Source organism: Eptesicus fuscus, chromosome 10 (assembly GCF_027574615.1).
Source record: "Eptesicus fuscus isolate TK198812 chromosome 10, DD_ASM_mEF_20220401, whole genome shotgun sequence".
Taxonomy (NCBI): domain Eukaryota; kingdom Metazoa; phylum Chordata; class Mammalia; order Chiroptera; family Vespertilionidae; genus Eptesicus; species Eptesicus fuscus.
In genome coordinates, this window is record NC_072482.1 from 84,886,425 (window position 1) to 84,896,536 (window position 10,112).

At 38.2% G+C, this 10,112-nt stretch overlaps 1 non-coding gene across 1 annotated transcript; it reads left to right on the top strand.

Moving 5' to 3' along the window:
- The first annotated feature begins 3,465 nt into the window (after positions 1-3,465).
- Positions 3,466-3,569, top strand: LOC114231255 (U6 spliceosomal RNA). Its single transcript, XR_003617222.2, has one exon. It is a non-coding gene; the product is annotated as a U6 spliceosomal RNA (small nuclear RNA).
- Positions 3,570-10,112: the final 6,543 nt, after the last annotated feature.

Here is a 10,112-nt window from a genome sequence, read left to right on the forward strand (position 1 = left end):
GATCGGCTTGCAGACTGAAAGGTCCATGCCAGTCAAGGGCACATGCCCGGGTTGCGGGCTCGAACCACAGTAGGGGGCGTGCAGGAAGCAGCTGGTCAATGATTCTTATCATTGATGTTTCTATCTTTCATTACCTTTCCCTTCCTCTCTCTGAAATCAATAGGAATAAAAATGAATAAAAATATATTTAAAAAGCAACATATCCTAGAACAAATATATGTCAAAAGAAGAAAACAGCAGAATTTAAAATGCTAAAGAACTAGCATGGTATGAATACATCTGTCACAGTGAGGCTGGCGAGTGTTAATTTGTCTGGTCATCCAGTTTTGGATGTGATTTAAAAAAATATATATATTTTTATTGATTTCAAAGAGGAAGAAAGAGATAGAAACATAAATGATGAGAAAGAATCATTGATCAGCTACCTCCTGCACGCCCCACACTAAGGAACGAGCCCGCAACCCAGGCAAGTGCCCTGAGCGGGAACTGAACCATGACCACCTGCTTCATAGGTCGATGCTCAACCACTGAGCACACCATCCAGGCTAGATGTGATTTTTAAATGTTTGCCCAAAGAAGGGTATGCATGCAAAATCACATGAAAAAAATATTTGATCAAAGATAATAGATTAAAGTTTCCATATTCATTTCTTCATTTCTTGTATTCAAATGATTTCCCCCCTAATTGCCTGAATATCCTTTGACTAGAGAAATTCTCCAGCTCAAAGACAGCTGAGGGAAATAATGCCCAGCAGAATGTCTGAGCCACAGCAGGCATAGGAAATATTTGTTGAGTGAGTCTTGAATGTATGAGTACTGAGCAACTTGAAATGCAGGCCTTCCTGTTCATGGGGCATTGGTTAAATAAATGATTGACAGAATCCTCTTGGGACAATGATTCAAAATTCTTTTTAATATATCTTCATTCTTTAAAAATGATGCGAGGAGTGTCTTTTCTTCTTTGGTAGCTAAAGTGTGCTATGTTCATCAAAATGTCAAATTTTTTTTGTTGTGTCAGTGACTTTTAAAAGAGGGCAGAATTGTCTCTGATTCGGCACGCAGTAATAGTGTTGATGATAAGGGTAAAAGAATCCAGCGGAGTTGTTCTCCGTGATCTTTACGGGAAGGTTTTTCAGTTAAGAAGCAGTCACGATGGAAGCAATATTATCAAGTCTACTAAGAGCTCATGGTCAGGGGCTGAATGACTCACGTTGTGAATACATACATTGGACTTACATGGAGTGGAGTGTTCATTTTTTTATTAAATTTGTTCTGGAACTCAACATTGGTCCAGAGCAGTGATGGCGAACCTATGACATGCGTGTCAGCACTGACATGCGTAGCCATTTCTGATGACACGTGGCCGCTGAGGCGGCTGCATGCCGAGGATGAAACATTTGCTGCTCCTGAGGATGAAACATTTGGGAAATAATGTTTTTTCCTCAAAGTGACAAACTACCCGAGTTATGCTCAGTTTTTTGGCGAAGTTTGACACACCAAGCTCAAAAGGTTGCCCATCACTGGTCCAGAGGAAGTGGAGGAGCTAAGTTAAAACTTTAAAAATACAACACAGACTGTGTGAGATAGAAGTACCTCAGGAATTAAGGGAATATACAATTCAAGGGAGTTGTCACTAGGATCCCACTCTTTTCAGTAGGTCATATACCTAAGCAGGCTGAGTAGCTTCAGGTAAATAAATTCAAAGTGATAATTCCATAAACTATAGAAACATTGCTACTTACAGTCCTCATTAAAAAATAATGATGAAATGAAATAATACAAAGGGTAAGATTTTAAAATTAGATGACATTGAATATACCCTCTTTTAAGTAGTGGTGCTTAACTGTGGCATTATACTCTATTGTGGGCTTGATCAAATAATATTGTTACAATATAGTTAAGTTATTGAACTTTTTGAATGGTTTTAATATTTTTAATTAAAATACTTCTAAGGTGGTAAATATAATAACTCCACTAGCTATTTTGTGCATTTTTATAAACTTTCTTTGATATGAAAGAAGAGATAAAGAACAAGAGATATTTAACTTGTGGACTTTTTTTTACTTCTTCAACATCTTGTAATCTGGCAAATCCATAGGACTATTTGATTCACACATGTAAATAGTTGGTGTGGTAAGAGAAAAAAAAATTAAGGGCTTCCTGGTGCTTTACGTACCTGTTGTGTCTATGCTACCATGTTCAGTCAAGAAGTGGACAGTGCCAAGTTCAATTTGAAAGTCACTGACAAGTCAGGGTAAGATTTATCAGATTTTTTAAATCTCTCTCTTTTTTATGCTCCTGATGTCACTCTCTTTCTATTTGAACATTGTTAGCCTCTTTTAAGGTGAGCCAGTTGTGAGGCCAAATTCAAATGATCATAACATTCATTGCACCTTATTGACTACTTGTTAATCACTATTAAGCAAAACAGAAATGTTATAAATTAACCTGATACTTTTAAAAATTTTATTTGCTCTATTCTAGACTTTGTTCTCATCCTTTCAACCACTTTTTAAACCAGCATAATGACCATGTGACATAATTAAAATTACATTAGTTTTTGGTTGAAACATTTGAGAGACAGATTTATCCAAGGTCACAAAGACTAATAGACTTGGTATTGAAATTCATTTTTCTGTGGATAATGGAGGCCAAGCTTTTTGTCCAACAACGACAGCGTCAGGAATAAAATGTCTTTTGAACTTTCTGATCACTTCTTTAAAACTAGAAAACCAAAAATATGAATCTTGAGAATTTCCTGTTCATTAAAAGTAGTAAGAACAGGCAGAAAGTGGAGGGGAACATGCCCAGGTTGCAGGCTCAATCCTCACTAGGGAGCATGTAGGAGGCAGCCAATGGATATTTTGCTCTCACATCAATGTTTCTCTCTCTCTCTCCCATCTTTCTTCCTCTGTCTCTAAAAATCAGTTATGAAAATCCTTAAAAGAACCCATATATTTACTGTATGACTCAGTCATACCACTCCTATTTACATTAGAGAAATACAAACTTATGAGTACTAAAAAAAACTGTACATAAATGTCTATAGTACCTCTACCCCTAATTATAGTAAATTGGGAACATGTCTACATGTCTTTTTTTTAAAATATGTATATTTTTTTTAATTTTAGAGAGGAAGGGAAAGGGATAGAGAGATAGAAACATTAATGAAGGGAGAGAATCATTGATCAGCTGCCTCCTTCATGCCCCACACTGGGGATAGAGCCCGCAACCTGGGCATGTGCCCTAATCAGGACTTGAACCATGACCTCCTCGCTCATAGGTCAATGCTCAACCACTGAGGCACACCAGCTGGGCTCTACATGTCTTTTAATGGGTTAAAGGATAAACAAAATGTGGTAAATCTCTAAAGGAATACAACTTAGCAGTTAAGAATCATCACCATAATGAAACTCAACAAACTACTAATATGTGCAGCAACTTGAATCTAAAATGCATTATACAGTGCTTGCTTTGGCAGTACATATACTAAAATTGGAATGATACAAAGATTAGCATGGCCCCTGTGCAAAGATGACATGCAAGTTCGTGAAGCGTTCTATACAAACTCTCCAAAAATTCACATGGAATAAAAAAAGACCCTGAATAGCCACAGCAATCCTGAGAAAGAAGAACAAAGTAGGAGGGCTCTCAATACCAAATATCAAGCTATATTATAAAGCCACTGTCCTCAAAACTGTCTGGTACTGGCACAAGAATAGACATATAGACCAATGGAACAGAACAGAGAAATCAGAAATCGACCCAAGCCATTTTGCTCAATTAATATTTGACAAAGGAGGCAAGAGCATACAATGGAGTCAAGATAGTCTCTTCAATAAATGGTGTTGGGAAAATTGGACAGATACATACAAAAAAATGAAATTAGATCACCAAATTACACCATACACAAAAATAAACTCAAAATGGATAAAAGACTTAAACTTAAGATGGGAAACCATAAAAATCTTAGATAAATCTGTAGGCAGCAAAATATCAGACATATGTCATAACAATATCTTTACCGATACAGCTCATAGGGCAATGGAAACTAAGGAGAAAATAAACAATGGGACTATATCAAAATAAAAAGCTTCTGCACAGCAAAAGAAACCATCAATAAAACAACAAGAAAGCCCACTGCATGGGAGAACATATTTGCCAATGTTATCTCTGATACAGGTTTAATCTGCAAAATTTACTGGGAACTCATACAACTTGACAAAAGGAAGATAAACCAATCAACAAATGGGCAATGGACCTAAATAGACACTTTTCAAAAGAGGACATACAAAAGGCCAAGAGACATATGAAACATGCCCAAAGTCACTAATCATCTGAGAGATTCAAATCAAAACGACAATGAGGTGCCATCTCACACCTGTCAGAACAGCTATCATTAAAACATCAAGAAACAATAAGTGCTGGCCAGAATGTGGAGAAAAAGGAACCCTCATGCACTGCTGGTGGGAAGGCAGACTGGTGCAGCCACTGTGAAAACAGTATGGGATTTCCTCAAAAAATTAAAAATGGAACTCCCATTTGACCTAGTAAGCCCACTTCTAGGAATATATCCCAAGAAATTAGAAACACCAATCAGAAAGGATATATTCCCCCCTATGTTCATAGCAGCACAATTTGCAATAGCTAAGATTTAGAAACAGCCTAAGTGCTCATCATCAGATGAGTGGATTAAAAAGCTGTGGTACATCTACACAATGGAATACTATGCTGCTATAAAGAAGAAGGAACTCTTACCATTCGCAAAGCACGGATGGACATGGAGAGCATTATGCTAAGGGAAATAAGCCAATTGGAGAAAGATAAATATTATATGATCTCACTCATTTGTGGAATTAATGAACAACACAAACTGATGAACAAAATCAGATCCAGAGACAGAGAAGCATTGAACAGACAGTCAAGCCTCAGAGGGAAGACAGGGAAGTGGTGGGTGGTAAGAGATCAACCAAAGGACTTGTATGCATGCATATAAGTATAACCAATGGACACAGACACTAGGGAGTGAGGGCATGTGCTGGGGGGTGTGAGTGGCTGAGGAGAGGTCAATGGGGGGAAAGGGAGACATATGTAATACTTTAATCAATAAAGAATAAAAAATAAATAAAATGCATTATACAAATGAGAAAAGGCCAGTACAAAATGTTTGCACAATCAATGATTTTGATGTGATTTGATTTATATGACATTCTTGAATAGATACAACTATAGTGGTGCAAACTATTTGATAAGGAGGGGTGTGTGTGACCATAAAGGGGAAATACAAGATAGTTTTTTGGAAATTATGGGATTATGGATCCATTTGGTATCCCAATATTTAACTTGGACAATAAAACAAGAGTCAATTTTACTGTATGATATTAAAAATATAAAATTAAAATAAAAGTTGTGCCATATTGAAAACATATATTTTTTAAACTAATGGGGCAGATTTTATATGCTTGAAATTACATGGGAAGCTTTGCCAACAAACAAACAAACAAATAAAAAACCCCAACCCAACCTATGTCCTATTTGTATACATCTATTTTTATTAAAATGGATGTCCTAGAGATTACATCCTGCCTTAGCGAGAAACTTGCAAAGATGCAGAGCCAAGGTCAAACAGGGGAACAGGGAGCTCTCGGGTAGTAGGTGTCCTGTCAGCAGGCAAGCAAAGAATGATAGGTGCCTTGGGGGCATTGGGCAGTGGGTCCCTGGGTGTTTGTGGCCCATCCATTGGGGTGTTTATGAACTGTCTCCAGTGCTCAAAACACACTCCCAATGAAACCTTTGCAGTGTTTTGAAGCCATGCATATTATTTGTTCTTTATATATTTAAACTGTGTGTCGACTCTAAAAAATGTGGACTTTGTATTGTTCTTTTATGTCATTTTATAGTAATTATTATTTACCAAGAAATTGTTATCTTGGGATGTTGTATCTTACAGAAAAGCAAAGTTGCATTATAATCAGATCTATAATCATGCAAATATGTTACATCTTTTAAAAGATCCATAAAAAAGACTCCCTAGAGATAACATAAAGGCCTCAGTTGTATTTCAGCTCCAGGCCCAGAAAAGCAGCAAAACCAGGTGGGTGATGCCAGGACCAGCTGCAATGACTATTGGACCCTGCCCTGGCACTGACCAACCAGTGGAGACCGTGACCCTGAAGGAGCAAACCGGGAAAACTGATGAATATTCTGCGGAAACTCTCCTAAAACTTCCATTAAGATTCCCACCTGTAAGAAAGAGATAAAAGTCTCAAGACAAAGGACCCAGCAAGAACTCTCCCTCCCAGGAGCATGCCTGCACCTTTCCTTTCTTCCCCCACAAGCATGCATCTCCTAAATTCTAAGGGACCCCATGAGGCTTGCCATCAGGGAGCAATGGGCAGCAGCAGCTCATCCTGAACCTGTCCCCAAGGCCCCCCTTACTCTGACTTCCCAGTGAGCCAAAGCAGCCCAGCTGAGGCTCATTTCCCCACCTAGTGCCTCTCCTGTTGCTTCTAGCCTAAGTCCTTCCTTGTTTCACTGTCCACAGCTTTAATAAACATCCTCTAAAAATCACCCAGACTTGTGTTGTGAAATCTTTCCTGCATGAAATCAAGAACCCACATGCTATTAGCCGGCCCTAGGCAGACCCGCTCAGGGCCAGGTCCCCTTTCCAGCAACAACATCCTTCCTTTAGGAGCTGAGTACTGGTGGGGAGAGGGGGTAAGTAGCAGCCTGAGGTCCACTCCTCTTGCCTTTCCTGGTGTGAAACCACTGCGGTTATCAGGGCCCCAGTATCCTCAACACACTGTACCCAAGATAGACCCTCTATTCCATGAGTGGGGGCTGGAAGAAGGGATCCCCCACATCTCAACTATACTCAGTTGGACTTAGCCTCATCAACAGGTAGATGGGGCATGATGAGAAACATGGCTTCTTCCCAAGGAGAAAGCCCTTTCAATGGGACAGGGGGAGAGGGAGCCCAGTGTTTTTGGGGGAGAGTGGCCCTGTGCTCTTGGTCTGGGGGGAAGATTCTGTGTCCTTAGTCTTGGGGGAGAGGCCTTGTGCTTTTGGTCTGAAGGCATGTTACCAGAATGGGGACCTGGCCCTGAGTGGGTCTGCCCCAGGCCAGCCAGCAGTGTGTGGGTTCTTGACTTCATGCAGGAAAGATTTCACAATACCAGTCCAGGTGATTATTAGAGGATGTTTATTAAAGCTGGGGGCAGTGATCCCCAGAGGGAGAGTGCACCTCGAAACACATATTTTTAAAAAGAAATTATTTTAGGGCAAGTTATCAGGATTTAAGGTACAAATAAAAGAAGTGAATTTTATGTTGTTTCAAATCCACAGACACGTATTCTACATGACAGCATTGTAGAAATTATTGCAGATAAATCTCAAATTATTATCTAAAGAGTGAGAGGATTCTGGATTGATGTCTTTATTCCCTATATCCTGCTTTAAAAGCCTGAAGTTGATTTACAGATTGTATTATCAGTCGGTTTCATAATTTGATTCTGTCTCTTTTGAAGCCTGGGGCTGGCTGACCCTCAGCAAGGCCATGGAGCTTATTCATATGATCTTTTTTTCAAAGGGATGAATGCTAAATAAGCATCATTTAAAGAGCCAACTGGGAAACGTCAAAACTGTAAAATGTGAGCTTTGTTCCTATGACAGAGTATATTTCATGTTATATTATATTGATTACTCAATTGTGTTGATGTGAGACTTTTCATTTGTCTAAGTTTTGATTCTTTTTCTAATTTAATTAAGCTGAGAACAGAAATTATGCATTGCATTTCTATTTCCAACAACACAGTTGTATGCTCTGTAGAAGCAATAAACGTATTAAAAGTAAGTAAAGGGGGGAAGCCCTTCCAACTGAGGGGAATTCCGTGTGTTTCTTAGGTTGAAATCTCTATAACGTGGGAATGTTCTACATAGGGATCTGCACCATTGTTTCCCATTTTCATTGTTGCAATATACAAGGATAAGAGAAAAAAAATCAGTTAAATTGCACATTTTTATGAGCAAGAAGTTAGAAAGTGAAGAAAAGTTCTAGTCTGGTTCTTTGATGTTAGGCCAACTTCTGTTATTGCAATATCTCCAAGAAGTAATAATATGTAACTAATGTGCCAGGGCTCAAATCAAAATGGCAGTATCTGTTAATAATTATCAGAGGACATCTAGTATCAGTGATGTGAAGAGGAAATAAAATCATGTAATTAGTAACATAATGATTTCATTAAAATAGAGAGAACAGCTTAAATGTTTAATGTCTTTATCCATAAAAAATATTTCTTTTCTTCAAACTATTCTCTGTTTCCAGACTTCTGTTTAAAAAGTGTTAAGGATGTGGGGGAAAAAAGTATATGTGTTGAAATAGAGGGTTCAGTTTCAAAGACGATAATCTATAGTGTGTGGGTACTGGTTTTGCTTCACCTTCCCACAGGTAAATTTTCTATGCTTCTTCAACCTCTTTTGAGGTCAGAAATCCTAATCTTTTAGGGTACCCTTCTCTCTTACTTCCCATTGGGTCTAGTAAGTGAAATCTGTCATAAGGGAGAAAGGAAAGAGCCTTTGAACTTTATTGTTCCCCCATTCTGTTCACTAGCCATGGTTTCACAGTGGTTGTGTGCCTTTGCTTGCAATTAGAATTTCTACCAGGAGGCCTCTTTCCCAGGGCTACAGCATTTGCCAGTTCTAGTTATATCATGGTGTCCCCTTATCCCTATAAATCTAGAGACATTCACGGTTTACCACTGTTCTTAGTCATTGTGTTCTTCATAGCATCTCATTGATGCTCTTATTCTTGGCCACATCATGGTAAATAGTTTTTATTTGTAGTCTCTTCAATTAATCCTTTGAGTGTGCTGTTTCCTGTTGGATTCTAGACTGATAGATCCTATCTCCACCCTGTTTAATGATTTCTTCCCTTATACTTCAAAACTGCATTGTTTTAAGTAAAAATATTTTAATATAAGAATATATGTCATTTAATTATGGATATACCTCTATTATTTGGTATTTCAAACCTACGTTATGGGGAAATTATTGCAACACATTTTGACATGAAAATACTTCTAAGCAGCAAGGAGTGACTTTATATGAATTGCCAGCCTTTTCTTTTACACTGGGGTAAAGCTGACCTTTCCTCAAACCTTTCTCTAGTAGATGACATTATGAAGAAGGACATCTTAAACCTCAAAGGGCACTGATGGGTCTGGTCTTCATTCAAAGAGAATAGAGTCCAAGATGAAAGTAAACCTGGCCCTTTTACCTGAGTCAGTTGGGGGAAGATGTCATTTAATCTATTGGATAATAATGGGAAGAAGTCCCAGAGTCATTTCCTGGAATTAATGAGAGGATGGCATGAGGGCGCAAGAAGTTCCTCCCTTTTTTATATTGCTTAATTGGCAGACATGTTTGTTTGGGAACTTTAAAAAGCAACTTGGCAATAGATATATGACCACATCAAAGGACTATAGTTTGGACTGCCTACTCATCCACGAGAGTGAAGGTTGGCAAAAGCACTAGGTTTATTTTTCTGCAATTAGTTGGAGCCCAACTAAGAAAATAAACCTTCCTTTATATCGTTCCAGTTTTGTGTGTTCTCCTGCTAATGAGCCTCAAAGACTACCACTACCCTCAGGGTGAAAACATAAATGTTTAATTATTAATTAAATTGCTGAATTTAAATAACATATAAATTCAGCATAATGCATACAGTGATATTTCTGAGATCTTAATGTGATTTTTTAGTGTTTTTTTTTTTTTTTTTTTTTAATCTAAGTGGCACCCATTTGCCCAAGGAAACATGTAACATGCTATTTTTTTAAAATATTTTTTTATTGAGGTATTATATGTGTACATATCTTACCATTACCCCCCCACCCCACACCCGCACATGCCCTCCCCCCCCCCCGGAGTTTTGCGTCCATTGTTTATGCTTATATGCATGCATACAAGTCCTTCGTTTGATTTCATAACTCCCCCACCTCTCCCTAACTTTCCCCCTGTAATTTGAAAGTCTGTTTGATGCTTTACTGTCTCTGTATCTATCTTTTTGTTCATCACTTTATAATGATCTTTACTATCCCTAAATGAGTGAGATCATG